Source organism: Ambystoma mexicanum, chromosome 1q, assembly GCF_040938575.1.
Source record: "Ambystoma mexicanum isolate Mex_15411 chromosome 1q, UKY_AmexF1_1, whole genome shotgun sequence".
NCBI lineage: Eukaryota > Metazoa > Chordata > Amphibia > Caudata > Ambystomatidae > Ambystoma > Ambystoma mexicanum.
The window spans coordinates 219366723-219381905 of record NC_090922.1 but is presented as its reverse complement, the minus strand read 5'-3'; the positions used below and the strand labels follow the sequence as shown (position 1 = coordinate 219381905).

Genomic DNA, 15183 nt, shown 5'->3' with positions numbered 1-15183 from the left:
TCTAGTAGCTCTGAAGCCAGACTGATGGTCATGGAGACAACCAACCAATTCAGTGTGAAGATTAAGCTTGAAGATGGTCAGCTTTTCTGGGAGTTTGCCCAGGAAAGGAGTGATTGAGATTGGGTGGTAGTGAGCAGGGCAGGAGGGGTCAGCTGAGGGTTTGGGGAAGGAAGACTCCAGTTGCGAAGGAGTGGTTGCAGAAGTCGACCAGAGCAGGAGCCAGGGTGTCGACTGTTCCTCTAAAGCCATCTAGGACCACATTGTCTAGAAACCTGATCTGGGGAGAAAGAGGAAAGGCAGAGAAGGAGTGAGGAAGGATGGCCACAGAAGGGCCAGAGGAAGAGCGGGAGTAGAGGAAGGAGAAGGAGAGGCAGAGAGAGAGAGGGCAGGGTATCCTGAGTTTTAGAGATTAAATGAGAAGCCAGGGACATACAGAGGGCCTGGGAGGTGACAGGGAAGGTACAGACTGCAGAAGGATTGGCCTTCTCCTTGTAGATTTTAAAGAGTTCGTCCGAGTTGGTGGATGCCGCAGAGACGTGGGCTTGGATGAGGGCTCTCTTCTTGGTGCAGACAGAGAGCCGGTATTGTCTTTGGAGCAGGCGGCAGGCCAGTTTGTCAGAGGATGTACAGGAAGCACGCCATTTCCTCTCAGCCACCCTGCACTTGCGTTTAAGGGTGACGAGGTCCGAGTCATACCAGGAATTGCACTTGGCTTTGGGCTTCAAGCAGATCCTCATGACAGGGGCAAGAACATCAAGAGTATCAGATATAGCAGAGTGCAGCATAGAAAGGGCTGTGACAGGGTGTGAGTCAGCCGAACAGGGCGGGTTTGAGAAAGTGGCAGCGAAAGCCTCAACTGACACACACTTCATGGATTGGATAACCAAGAAGGTAGGTGGCAGTGCAGAAGTTGGCTTAACTTGAGGGGTGGAGAGAGTGAGCTGAGAGGAAAGGAGAAAGTGATCTCTCCAGGAGAGAGGAGTGGTGAGAGTGATAGAAAGGGGAAGGTCTGTAGGCATCAGAACATCCAGAGTGTGCCCTGCAGAGTGAGTCGGGCAAGAGGGGAGGATAGAGTGTGAGAGAGAGTTTGCGAAAGAGTCCAGAGGAAGGACTGGAAGCATCCAGGTGGATGTTGAAGTCTCCAAGAAGAAGGAGTTGAGTGGTCAAGAAAAGGGGGGGGGAGAGGTCCGCCCACTCAGAGAGGAAGGAGGACATCTTACCATGTGGCCTAAAGATAGTAGCCACAGTAAGGGAATGTCTAGGAGAGAGAGAGCCTGTATATGAGGCATTCAAAAGAGGAGTAAGCCTGTGTAGGAATGACAAAGGCAGGAATCCACTCAGGGAAGATCAGGGCTACACCCCCTCCGTAACGATTGGACCTGGGCGCTGAGAGGATACTGTAGCTATCTGGGAGGAGAGTGTCAAGGTTCATGACAGAGCTGGCCATGAACATGTCTCAGTGAGACCGAGGACATCGCGGTCAAGTTCTTCAGGAGGCGGCAGAAGTCTGAGGAGTGTTTGACAGCTGACTGAGAGTTTAGAGCAGCAATATGGAGAAGGTTGCCATCCTTGAAAGACTTCCAGGGAGGGGTACAAATCAGAGGTACGCCCTGCGGAGGTGTAGAAGAAGCCCTGGGGGGGGCAGAAGAGGAAGGAGGAGAGGGCAAGTTAGCCAAGAAGGAGATAGCAGGGGGAGACAAGGAAGCCAAGGAGGGACAGCAGGCGAAGAAAGGAAATTGATGAGGTGCAGCAAGCATCTATCAAAGAGGAGGAGGTTGGCCTGAGGGCTCTGGAAAAAGATGGTACCATTAAGGTAGACATTAATACTGACCTTAGAGGAGTGGAAGGAGGCCAGGAGGGCCTTCCACCGGGTGATATGATATGATAGGTTATTAATAATGCGCACTTAATACCCAGAGGTTTCTAAGCACAGACCCGGGGATCAAACCTGTGTTGCTCCGTGTCGTCTTGCTTCCAAGGCGAGCACGTTGCCCCTGAACTCTCCTTCCGAGACGAGGATAGCTCGTCATTAATGGGATAGCTCGTCATTAATGGGAGAGGAAGAGAAAGGAGAAAGCACAGAGACCATATGAAGAGTCCATAGGTCCGGCGAGGGAACGACAAAGAGGATGTCAGTGAGGGTTTGCATGGAGGAAGCACTGGTATAGGTGTCAGTGATAGGAAGGACTAGGTTGGAGACCAGGATGTCCTTTTTAAACTTCTTCCTACCAGATTTAGTGAGGAGAACAGGGTAGTTGATAGAGAAGCAGTTAGAAAAGATAGGAGAGACAGAGCACCATAGAGTAGGTAGGGAGAGGAGACAAGAGGAAGGGGAGGGAGGGCAGGGAGAACACTAGGGAGCGACACAGGTAGGGGCACAAGCAGATGAGACAAGGAAAGACGAGACAATAGTGGACAATTGAACAAAACGACAAGAGCGCAGACAATAGTAGAACAGTTTGCTAGATAAACTCTTTGCTAAGAAGACAAAACCATAAGACAACACTACTTTCAAAATATAGATCCTGAATAGTGGGAGAAAGGCCTAGGTTTCACAATGCAATTTAAGTACGGCCAATAAACATAGTGTTATCTTAGAGTGGCACAAGCTAATAATCACAATATTATTCTAGTGTAGGTAAGGTTGTTATATGGCAGGGTATTCAGGGTAGAGTGATGGCTCTATTCCTACCCCGGGCCACTCCTACCTTACTAGTCACTGCTGGTTGACGGCTGGCCACAGCTTCCCCTGCTGATACCTGCAGACACAAGCTGGAGCCACCTCTGTAGGATCCACCCTTTTCCTAGGGCCCTTAGCCGCAGGGGCTGCACGGGCAGAGGGCTGCCCTGGGAGGGTCAGTTAGTGTAGCAATCAAGCCAATCAGGGGAGGAGGGAGGGCTGAGAGGCGGGAGGTGGGAGGTGAAGGTGAAAATGAAACCTGAGGGGGTCGGGGGAAGCAAGCAGGCCTGCAAGGGCTGGGGGGCTCAACAAGGGTTAACAAAATTAAAGTAAAGCCCAGGAGGGTCTCAAAACATGCTCTACTCACCGCGATGCACCAGGTTGGAACACTGTATTGTTCAGTGAGAAGAAGAAATTAGAAAGGAGCGAGAATTATTCTGAGAAAACTCACTACAAAAAGAGGCAATGGACTACCTGAAGCTTTCCTATTAAGGAGTACTGTCAGAGCTGTGCTGGAAAAGCAAACCCAGAAATTAGTCATTCTCCTGTTCTTTTCTGTTATTTAATATAAGTGGCAGGTTCAGACTAGGTTCGTTTTGGGACAGAGGACAGACTTTTGGTTACAGACTTCACTACTGATGAGCACCCTAGTTTAGTGTGTTAGGTAGGGAAACCTTTGGGTTATGGAAAGTTAGGCATTTTCTTTATTATTTCAAAAACAATCCCATTCAACTCAACATCCATTGGTCGGTCTCCTCCTTCTGAGCTACCACAGTGCCCACATCGACAGCCTTGGAAAGCTCCCCGGTGTATGTGATACTTTTGTCGACTATATGTTGGTGCACCACCATCTCACAATTCTTAAGAATAGTCTCACCTGTAACCAAAGTATACATGCCCAAAAAGCATCAAATTTGATACCTTTGACCCAACCAAAGGTTGATGTGTAAATGCCTCAAAGGTTTGACCTCCTTTCTTTTGGAGCTTTCTAAAGCTCCGGAGATACTGTTTGGGAGGTCTAGCAAAACTTCCTTAGGACTGCAGCCTTCAACTTCTGATATAGGGGTCTCTCCTCAGGAGCCAAGTGAATAACAACATCAGTTCCCGTCGTTTGTAGGCATCTTAGAAGGCCTGCACCTTACAGCTCTACTTCCACCTCTTGATGGCTGAAGGCAAGCTCCAGCATTTCAAATTAATCAAAACATAACCTTCCCCACCTCGTATGGGGAGACAACATCCTTTGGGATGTAGCACATGGCTTCCCTTGGGCACCACTGTTAGAGATGCTTCCCCACCACTGGAAGTTCTCCTAATCTGGCTCTGGTTCTCGAGTTCCATTTTATACAGTGGTAAAATGTATCTCTGTTTTTGCTCTTTTGTGCTGCTTCTGCTACTCTAAGGGCAACTTCCTTTCCTCAAGATGGAACTTCCTGTCAGCTAGCAGGTCCCCAGAGTGACCCAACCGGAAACTAGTAGAAGCTTTGGAATTTACAAAAGTGTGGGACCTGGCTGAGGCTTGTTACTAATTGGACTTCTGGGAAACTACAATACCCTCTAGCCTTGCAAAATGGCGGGAAACGCTGTTGCTGCCACTTTCCCCATCCACTTCCATGCCCGAAATGAAATGTGTACTTGACGTGGGGGCTCAGTATCACTACTCATTCTACTAATCCCTAGAAAGCCTCCATCCACCAATCCTCCTCAAAAGCTTGTAGGCTGTTGACTTATTTGTCCTTCGTAATCTTACTGCCACATGGGAGTCCCCTGACTCAGCAAAGCTCATAAAGCTTGCCTACCAAAAAGGTAGTACCGAGCCAGTAAATACCCAAACCCCAAAGTACAACATTCCAAAATAAAGGAATGTCCAATCAAGGTTCTATAAAATTGTATGTGCTTCAATTAAACACACCATATGCAAAACTAGAAAACCACTAAACAAACCCACCTGTGTGGAAAGAATTCAGCACAAGTTAGAACAATGCAGCATTCTGGGTAATGACACAGGGTTGAAAGGCAATTAAATACCACTATGTTCAGCAAAGAGTATGTTCTTGTGTGAAAAAGAGATTAAATGGTACCTCACCTATCTCTAGGGTCCAAAGATGCACAATGGTGGCAGTTAGCAGTCAATAACTCCTTGCTGCTGTTGTTGGCAGTTTGAAAGAATCAAACCAGGCTTCTAGGTACTGTATGGGTCTGTAGCAGTCGTGTTGTTCCAGATGTGGAGCAAGTGTCGAGGCGGAGTCAAGCTTAGGTTTGCTGTGGTTCAGAGCACAGTTCGAAGAATGCGTATTATGCGTGCCACCAACTGTGAAGTTGCTGGTGAGTGGGTGCACTTTTTGAATCGGACGGTTTGATGATGTGTTCCAAAGGTTGCAGTTCGGTGAGGGCCCCGGGTTCAGTTGGACCAGTGATTTGGATCAGCAACGAAGATGCTGGTGGTTTGAAGATGACAGCTGCAGTGATGAGCTTCTAGTTTAGGGTGGGACAATAACGCACTCGGCTGGCTTGGTAAGGTGGCAAACTTGTTTAAATGTGCAGCACCGTGGTTTGAAGATCAGCAAGCACCAAAGTCAGCACCGGAGAATCCGTTGGTTCGAACTGGGGGCGAAAAGTATTCAAAGGCAGCTTGAAGAAGCTTGATATCAAAACACAGGGATCCTAGCTTGTCTGGTACTAAGGGTGCTGTGATTCCCAATCCAGGGGTTCAGTGACAAGATAGATCCTTGGTCCCGGCCTCCCTAATGGAGGGGCGGCTGCCAAACACATGCAGGAGTCCTTCACTTTCATTGAAGTCCTGTTTACTGCTGTACCTGGCAGAGAGGCAGGTCTTGCTCCAGCAGCACGGTCACCCCCAAAGTGCCCTGGGGAAGGTTAGGGAATCAGAGCTTGCCTCTGCGTGGAACATCTGTCTTCAGCTTACAACTGGCGGAATGGAAAGTACTACTCTACTAGCAGGGTCCAAACAAAATCTTCTCTATTTCCAAAGATGATTCGAAGATGATTCCAAGAAGCGGGTGTGAGACCCCCTCTTTTATAGCCAAACGTTCACAGGTGATTGGACAAAAGCGAGCCTGCTTTAAGGGGTTCAATCCCTGTCCTTGAGACAAGTAGTCTTTTTTTCTTGCATTGCACCCAACGTGCTTTGAGCTATAGGAAGTGAAGGAGACAGGAAGGGAGGAGTACAGAGAGAAACAAGATGCTGGAACCATTCTCATGTGTGCTGAACTCTCCCTGCCTACACTAATTCTGCCCTTTCTTAGACACACAGTACCAAAAGCACAAAGGAAGAGTCACTGACATGCCACAACATCTAAAGAGTCAAAAGTTGCAGATCAAAGTACTAAATCGTGAAAAATTGAAATGATTTTAAAAATCATTTCTCACTCCTGCAATCATTTTCTTTCCGAAGAAATGTCATAAATACAACTCACATTTTTGTCCATTATTTCCTTCACCTGACAGACTATTTCTGTTTACGCATGAGCACACTGTACAAAGAGCTGCCAAATGTCCCAGTTCCGCCTGTGGCAATGGGAATAACAAGGGTGGGCTCGAGGTGCCACACATAGAGTTGAAAAACCTGGCAGCTATGTGTGCAGGCTCCATGAACCAATCAGAACTTCAAGAATGAATTCAGGACCAGATTCTGAGGTGCATGAAAAAAATAGGATAGTGTTCTTCCATGAAGGAGGAACACTTTCCTTAAATCACCGCATTCTAACAAAGAAAGAATGTGGTGCAGGGACAAGAATCCCTGGCTTTTGCGTGTGCCTGATTTACGACCTGACAACGGTTCTGATTACAGCAGGGACTGCAAGGGAAGTTTTCTGGCAGAGCAGTGCTTTTGCATATCAAACAAGCATTGGCAATGCTTTTGAGTAGTCATGTGAAAGGCAATCGCCAGTCACTATCGTAAGTGGTATTAACATGTCATTGATGGTAGCTCCTGCGAAATGATGGACTATCTGGGCATCTAATAACCGTTCCTGACAAATGCCTAATACTTATATGCAAACCAAATTCTTTGCCAATGCTGGTTTTTAACAGGTCTTCAGTGAAGGACACGCATAGTTTTTATAAATTGAGTGGCTGAAGGCAGACCTGGATAAGATATTTTGATAACACCAGTAGCGCATTCACAGCTACAAGTAAGTCATTAATGCTCCGAAGACAGCTTTGTGAAAACACTAGCAGACACTTGGAGTGCAAAGTTTGATGATAAGGCTTGACTAAAGCGAGCTCAAAGAGTAGGTGTTTAGGGCGGAGGGGCCGGAACTGGGTGGGAGTGGCGATAGGGGTCAGCATGACAATCGGTGGGTAAATAATCAAACGACACTTAGAAGCTTTGTATCCCTCCTCATAGCCATTTCTCCCTGTAATGCAACAGGCTCGGCGTATAACCTCATCGCCCAAACTAAAATCAACAGCATGTCCCTAGCCACGACGCTTGTTTGATTTCAGACGCCTCGGCAGACATTTCCTGGTTTTGATTCCTAAACTAAACAGAAATCATTTTAAACAGGCAAGGGGACAGTGTGTTCAGTTATTTATTTACAGCGTGAGGGCTCTACAGAGTTCCTTCTCTTAAAATTGGCGACGTTCTATTGCGTTGGCTGCTAAGTGGTTAACCCCCGCCCCCGCCTGTCTGAGCTGCCAAGACTGCGCCTATTGGCCACAGCAGCCCACGATAAACTGAGTCCCGCGTCCCAACTTGGGCTCACCCGCATCAGGCGCTGCAGAGAAACTCATCCCCTGAGGTACCCGCATCAGGCACTGCAGAGAGACTCATCCCTGAGTTACGCGCATCAGGCACTCAGAGGGACTCATCCTTCAGGTACCCGCTTCTGGCACTGCAGAGAGGGTGCTGACGGCTTTTATTGGATGACCTGCAACTATTTGGGAGCCGTCGTTTAGCGTATGCACTTCTTCTATTCTAACAATGCGGGGCTGGGCGTTCATTAGCGAGTTAATTCTCATCGACGTGACGCTCCGATTGCCTTCGCAACGAACGCCGTTTTGGGGTTCCTATTAATTATGCCAGTGTCTGTGTATGCCAGGGGCGTTTGTGTGTCCTAATCAGTTGGCAGAGCTCTCAAGTTACTTCACGAGTAACTTGTAGTAAATGTATCATGGGGGAAAAGGCAAGTAAACCCAGTCCCGCAACGGGCATAGCGCGCCTTACTCCCCCCTCAAATCCCGAAATGGTAGCCTGTGTTGACCTGAAACTTTGGCCTGCAGACAGAGCCGTAGCGCTCGCAAAGAGAATACGCGCTAACGTATATCAGGGCCCAGAGAACACAAAGTGCCTTGGGCTGCACAGTTAACAAAGAAAGGTCCGGCGATAACTAATGTAAAGTGTTGGCACCTGCCTCCTCTGCATACATGAATGCAATTTAAATCGTGATTGGTGCGGGTGGGGCTGGAGAGAACTGCGCCTAACGTTAAAGCTGCATCGGAATAAGCTCATTAGAATGTGTAACTAAGTTGGGCCCCTGCCCCCCGAAATGTTACTGTTGGGGTCTTCGGGTGTGGGAAGAGCGACACCCAGAGCTCGGGGAACCGATGACTTGTGACGTGCGCCCCTTACACGCGGCTTTGCACAGAAGGCGTGCATTTTATGAGGGGCGCGGGTGCACAGCTGACATGAAAGGAAGCGGCGCCCACCTCGGAGTTTCAATGGCTGGTCCTTCCCGGTTCTCGGTGAAATGAAAGCTCTCACAATATCTCGCGTGAAAGAGTGAGGACCCACCCGCTCCTGGGTTTACTTTACCCACTGCATGTTGGTACTTGTAGTGCCGCCCACGGCCGTTTCTAGGGAAGTGCGGCCGCGGTGCCCACACAGCAGGACGAAGCCGGATAAAATCATTAGACCCGAGAGAGCAGAGCGCGTGCTTTACACTTTTTCTTCTTCTTAATTATCGGAGAACCCACTCAATGACACTTTCTCATACCCCAACTCACACATCCTATCAATCGCCAGCAACTCAGCCGTACAAATAGACATCATTGTCAGTCGTCCTACTTTATACTCCCCAATGCTTTCTAGATAATACACCATTCTCACTCTCCCAGACACAGGATCCTTTGAACCATCCGTAAACACCTTGTATCCTTCCTTTCCTGCCACATACTCCTGACCCAAAGCTTTGATCTCTCCCCACATACCTCTCTTCTTCGACACCACATTCGCCAACTCCAAACACACCTTTGGAGATCTCGTCATCCACCACGGCCTTCTCATCAAATCACCCACACCCCACTGCACTCCCTTCTCCCACATGTGAAACCCAAAAGTGCGGTGTCTGTGGATAAAAGTGTGAGTATGGTGTTCTCAAGGAGAAGAGTGCAGCAGGAGTTGAATTTGGTTTTGAAAGGTGTGAAGAGCATGGAAGAGTTTCGGTACTTGGGGGTGATTCTGGATAGAAAGTTGAATTGGAATGTGCAAGTGGATGGTGTGGTGGATAAGTGTAAACGCAGGCTGAATTTGTTGCGGGCGGTGACTGGGAAAGAATGGGGTGCGCAACAGAAGTGTTTACGAATGTTGTATAAGGGGTTGATTTTGAGTGTGATGGATTTTGGGTGTCAGGTGTCAGTGGGTTATACGTCGAGTAAGAAGTTGCGGTTGGATAGGGTACAGGCGAGGGCATTGAGGGTGTGTTCGGGTGTGATGAGGTCCTCTCCAGTGAATGCGGTTCAGGTGCTTGTGGGAGAGATGCCATTGGGGTTGTGGAGGGATGTGTTAAATATGAGATGGTGGGTGAAGTGCAGTGCGAAGAGTGTGGCTTTACACTTTGATGGCCACCTGGATAGAGTCCGCGGACTGAGGCATAGTCTGCCCGCATCTATGCACCACGGTGGTACTAAAACTGGTATGCAGCCCAATGCTTAACTGATATTAATGTTTTTTTATTGCATTTTTATTTTTTTAAATAAGGTTTCCGCCTCAGGGTTTAGGGTGGCTATTTTGCTTGTGTGCCAGGCTACTTTGTGTTTGGTGCTAGGGTGGGTAGTTTGCTTGTGTGCCAGGCTACTTTGTGTTTGGTGCTAGGGTGGGTAGTTGGCTTGTGTGCCAGGCTACTTTGTGTTTGGTGCTAGGGTGGGTAGTTTGCTTGTGTGCCAGGCTACTTTGTGTTTGGTTTAGGGTGGGTAGTTTGCTTGTGTGCCAGGCTACTTTGTGTTTGGTGCTAGGGTGGGTAGTTGGCTTGTGTGCCAGGCTACTTTGTGTTTGGTGCTAGGGTGGGTAGTTTGCTTGTGTGCCAGGCTACTTTGTGTTTGGTTTAGGGTGGGTAGTTTGCTTGTGTGCCAGGCTACTTTGTGTTTGGTTTAGGGTGGGTAGTTTGCTTGTGTGCCAGGCTACTTTGTGTTTGGTGCTAGGGTGGGTAGTTGGCTTGTGTGCCAGGCTACTTTGTGTTTGGTGCTAGGGTGGGTAGTTTGCTTGTGTGCCAGGCTACTTTGTGTTTGGTTTAGGGTGGGTAGTTTGCTTGTGTGCCAGGCTACTTTGTGTTTGGTGCTAGGGTGGGTAGTTTGCTTGTGTGCCAGGCTACTTTGTGTTTGGTTTATGGTGGGTAGTTTGCTTGTGTGCCAGGCTACTTTGTGTTTGGTGCTAGGGTGGGTAGTTTGCTTGTGTGCCAGGCTACTTTGTGTTTGGTGCTAGGGTGGGTAGTTTGCTTGTGTGCCAGGCTACTTTGTGTTTGGTTTAGGGTGGGTAGTTTGCTTGTGTGCCAGGCTACTTTGTGTTTGGTGCTAGAGTGGGTAGTTTGCTTGTGTGCCAGGCTACTTTGTGTTTGGTGCTAGGGTGGGTAGTTTGCTTGTGTGACAGGCTACTTTGTGTTTTGTGCTCAATCTCCTACAGGCTGAGGTGATGGCAGCTTTTCGACGTGCATTGCGAACACTTAAACACGTCATCTTGCAAGTCCCCGGGCTGTTTTAAATGCTTCGGTTTTCGTTCATTGGTTAGTCCGCAGCATATCTGCCTACATTTGTAGATAAGATACCCGCGGAATGACTTCACAGGCGCCCGACCCCTTTTCGGCAAGACCCCGTCCACGTGTTTTACACACACAAAACCCGACGCCCATACATCACTAAAGACCTCTGCGTATAGTTGAGCCGTAGACCGTTCTTCCCTGATGTTGGGCAGTACCTCGATTGTTCCACTAATGTATCCCCAAAGCCATTAATGGTGCTCGTGCTAATCTTGCAGATGGAGGGAAAGAGCCATAATGCAGAAAAGGGGATAGAAAAGAGAAATAAATGCAGAATTAAAGGTGAAAGCGAGAAAGAAGGGGGAGGAAAGAAAAACGTGTGTGGTAAAATGAAATGACCAGAAGAAATAGAAGTATACAAGGGGAGGCGAATCTATATCAAATGAACGTGAAAAAAGGCAAACGGTCTGGAAAAGGAACTGGCAAGAAAGGATTGATTGGGGGTGGGGGGTGATAATGCAGTGGGGATCACCCCACTGTGCTCCAGGTCACTGGAGCCCACATGTGGCTGGGGGCACCCAGCACATGACAGCCCCGGCTCTGGGGGCACCCAGGTCGGGGTCGCCTCAGCCAGCCATGGTCCTATGGCTAAGGGATCACCCTGGAAAGGCGTTGCCCGGCAGGGGCGCCGCCCTCCTGCTGGGCGCTGTCCTTGGGCCCAGCCAGCGCTGTGCTAACAAAGAACAACACCGAGCCTCTTGATGGAGTGACTGACGAGCCGGAAGCGGCTCATGTCTCTTTTATTATGTTGGTCTCGTGGCTACGGCCACGTAACCCATGACAACATCTTGGGAGCTACCATGCTCCCAGGGAGGTTACTATGCAACACTGCACAATGGGCGTGCGCCACTGCTTTGGCTAGTAGTATATTACTTTTAGTTATGAGACTGCGCGTCTGCCTTAGCTTTCCATAGCTCGGATCCCCGCCCATCATTGCTGTCAGTTCCATGTGTGGCAAGTCACGTTAGTTCTTGTGTGTATCGGTGTACATTTGGGTACACTTTTTCCACAGTGCATGTTTAACTTTATGTTCGTTTTCAGTGGCGCCAACAACCGTTTTCCAGTGGCTTTGAATTCCCTCCGAAAGACGGACATGTCGTGGAAGAAAAGACTTCAGCAGTGACATGACAGGATGCATACATGCCAACATTCCGACGCGCCTGGGAGGGAGATTTCTACAGAGAAATCAGGAGACAACAATTTCCCCATCGAAATGTATTGGGGAAATCATTATTTTAGGTGGGAGAACGTGAAAAATAGCAGTATTTTTCACAAAAAAATCGGGAGTCTCCCGCCTAAATCAGGAGGGTTGGCATGTATGCAGGATGGAGTGTTGTCACACGAGACAAGGTCATTAACTTCACTGAATGTGTCCTGTGACAGAGAGTGACTTCAGACAAGCTAAGAGACTTCACAGGACTACCGCTTCCCGTCCATGCCTCCACCCGATTGGCTACCAGCAGTGGTCTTTTCGGGCCAATCGCACAGACGCACGGGTGAGCCGCAGCAAACCTGGGCGTGTGCTAGTAAACTCAGAGACTCCTCGCTCTTCCACGGAGAACACCGGGTTAAACTCGGTGGATAGGCAGGTATGGTCCAAAATCGACCCATAGCCAGCCTAAGGCCTGACCAGGCAAGGCCCACCCAAAAATTTGAAATGCCTGCATTGCTCTGTGCCTGCGTCTCTGATGCGGGCAATTTATTTGTTTATTTAGCGCTCCCTGCCGTAAGTGGTATTGACCTGCCATTGATGCTAGAGCAATGCATAGTACTTATAAGCAAATCAAATTCTTTGCCAATTCTATTCTATAGATCCTTGTTCTTAACAGGTCTTCAGTGAAGGACACGCATAGTTTTTATAAATTGAGTGGCTGACGGCAGACCTGGATAAGACATTTTGATTACACCAGTAGCGCATTCACAGCTACAAGTAAGTCATTAATGCTCAGAAGACAGCTTTGTGAAAACACTAGCAGGCACTTGGAGTGCAAAGTTTAATGGCAAGGCTTGAATAAAGCAAGCTCAAAGAGTTCCCATAAGGAGGTGTTTAGGGCGGAGGGGCAGGAACTGGGTGAGAGTGGTGATGGGGATTAGCATGACAACGGGTGGGCAAATAATCAACATTTACGAGCTTTGTACCCCTCCTCATATGCAGCGCTGGCGATTGGGCTGGCTCTCACCGGATACGAGATCCGTCACCAGATGTGTAGCCGGATCCGGTCAGAGTCAGCAGCCCCAAACCCATGCTCTGTGATGGGGAGGTGGGTGAAAGAAAACTCCTGCGATGACATGGAGTAGGGGGGCAGAGCAGCACATTGCCGCCATGACCAGCCCCTCCAATCAGAATTTAACGCAGGAAACTTGCTGATGAGCCATTAGTCACTGAATGGTTACGTGCCTGCATTTTGTTTGGACGTGTATTGGGGTGCGGGTAGTTGGCGTGCGTTGTAGGCAGCTTTGCCTCTGCAGGTGTGCGTGTGTCGTCTTTGACACAAGACTTAACACTCTCTGACTCTGATACAGGTCACAGCTTCACGAAAAGCAAACTGTAACTTTCTCTGGTGACCCTATGGCAAGGGGTGACCAGAGGAAGTGACAGTCCTCAGCCACGACCCAGTTTATTTATATATTTATGCAATGTGTGTCAGATGCATGGACACGATTATTTATGCAATGTCCGACAAACATTGCATAAATATACAGGTATCCAACAAATATTGCATGAATAAATACCCCTATTAACATTGAAACTATCCCACACAATGCAGCCACCCAATCAGCAGGTTTTAATTATCAGGTTGCAGGACAAGCCCTTGGTTTAAACTAGGATTTCTCCACAGATAAACTGCTCTTTCACCATTAGCTAGAGCAGTGGTCTTGAAACATTTTTGTCCTGGGCCCCCAGAGCAAAATTTGGGCAGGCCGCCCCCCACCCCCAAAAAAAATGTCATGTGGACAGTATGTACAAATGGCTAGGAACTATTGCGCGCCGTCACTGCACCCTACTCTCAGTATAGTCCATGGGCTCCGCCAAATGCTCCCATCACGGTTGCTGGGCTCACACATCCCACTCCTACCCAGTCCCTGGGTTCTCCCCACCTTGCTCCCACCCATCTTGCTCCCACCACAGTCCCTGGGCTCCCCCCACCCTGTTCCCAACACAGTCCGAGGGCCAGTGGGATCTGGTGATTTTTTTTTTTTTGGTGGAGGGGCATCAATATTTCCATTAAAATGCCAGAGCGACCGAGTGCAGCGAGGGAGCCCGAAACAATCAAGGAGGGTTCGGGGGCCCGCCCCCATTCATTTTTTAAAAATAATGGGTTAAAATGTTGCATTTTAGAGCATACATTTAAAAAAATGGGTAAAAGCCAAAAAGTTTGCAATTGGTGCTGGGGGGCCAAGTGGGAAAGCATGGTATTTTTGATTGACATCTATGAAAGATATCCAGTAAAAAAAATACCATCCCTGTCCCTTGGGCTCTACAGCGCCTCAGGAGAGCTGATTTTGGCAGGTGGGTAGGGGCATTGTGCAACAAAGGCATTTTTAAAGTGCCTTTGTCGTACAATCCTCCTCCCCCCCCCCCACCCCCTACCCTCCAATCGCCAAAATCAGCTCAACGGACCAAAACAAACATGCACATACACATTCACACAGCAATCACTCTATCATTCATAGGCGCACATCACCATACACTCACTCATAACACAAGCATACACACATCCATATACACATTGAACTAACAAAAATAAATGGAACATAAACCTTCTGCAGGGACCTGCGCGTGGGTGCAGAAATGCCCCGCTCCAGGTTGCTCTGTCCGTATGTGCAAGGAGGCGCAGGAGCTCCCCCTCGCGGATGCAGTGCCCCAGCGAGCATTTCCAATGAGCCATGCAGGGCTGGCCAAGCAAAACGCCCCCAGCCTTGCATGACTCAGTGAGCATGTGTGGCTGAGGAACTTTTCCCTTTGACAGTTCAGCCTGCCCAGGAGCACTCCCTCAGCTGGAAAAAGCAGCTGAGGGAGTGCTCAAGTGTTTCACTGGCTGGCTCCTCCATAATGGGTGAGGGGGCCACTGGGTGGATGCCCCCTTAGCCATTATGGATGAGCCGCTAGGCTCGGAGTGGCATATAGGGCAGTGCCCGTACTAAAAATGCAAAGTGCTAGTGTAGGCCAGTCAAAATGGGCCACTTTTTTGGTCAATGTGGGCCAGTTTGATGAGTCATTTCACTATGCAGCTAGTAGTTTTGACCATTTTTGCTGAATAAATATCACAGTTTGCTTAGATTTTTGACACAAAACACCCCCTTGGGTACTATGGACCAGCTTCAGATCTTAGTCTCGTGCATAATAACCAGTGTGGTTCTAACCTAAATAGTATGTAACTTTGTCTGTGTGGAAGCCTAGCTTGCCTCGTCACAACTTTTCATGAAATGAACAAATGAGTACTGTTGGAGTAACCATTAACAGTGTTTGTATAAAAAACAGAATACCTCATGTGTATTGTGGGTCTTGTTTGA

At 48.6% G+C, this 15183-nt stretch overlaps 1 protein-coding gene and 1 long non-coding RNA gene across 2 annotated transcripts in view; one reads left to right on the top strand and one right to left on the bottom strand.

Annotated features, from left to right (window-relative positions):
- The window catches only part of LOC138526794 (uncharacterized), a 33567-nt gene extending 25167 nt beyond the window's left edge, over positions 1-8400 (bottom strand). Inside the window, exon 1 of the long non-coding RNA XR_011283735.1 lies at positions 8348-8400. This is a non-coding gene — a long non-coding RNA (uncharacterized lncRNA). The remainder of the gene's footprint in view (positions 1-8347) is intronic.
- The window catches only part of LOC138526786 (sulfotransferase 2A1-like), a 248725-nt gene continuing 240916 nt past the window's right edge, over positions 7375-15183 (top strand). The window contains exon 1 of the mRNA XM_069637478.1: positions 7375-7517. The gene's annotated coding sequence lies outside the window, so the exon portion shown is untranslated. The remainder of the gene's footprint in view (positions 7518-15183) is intronic.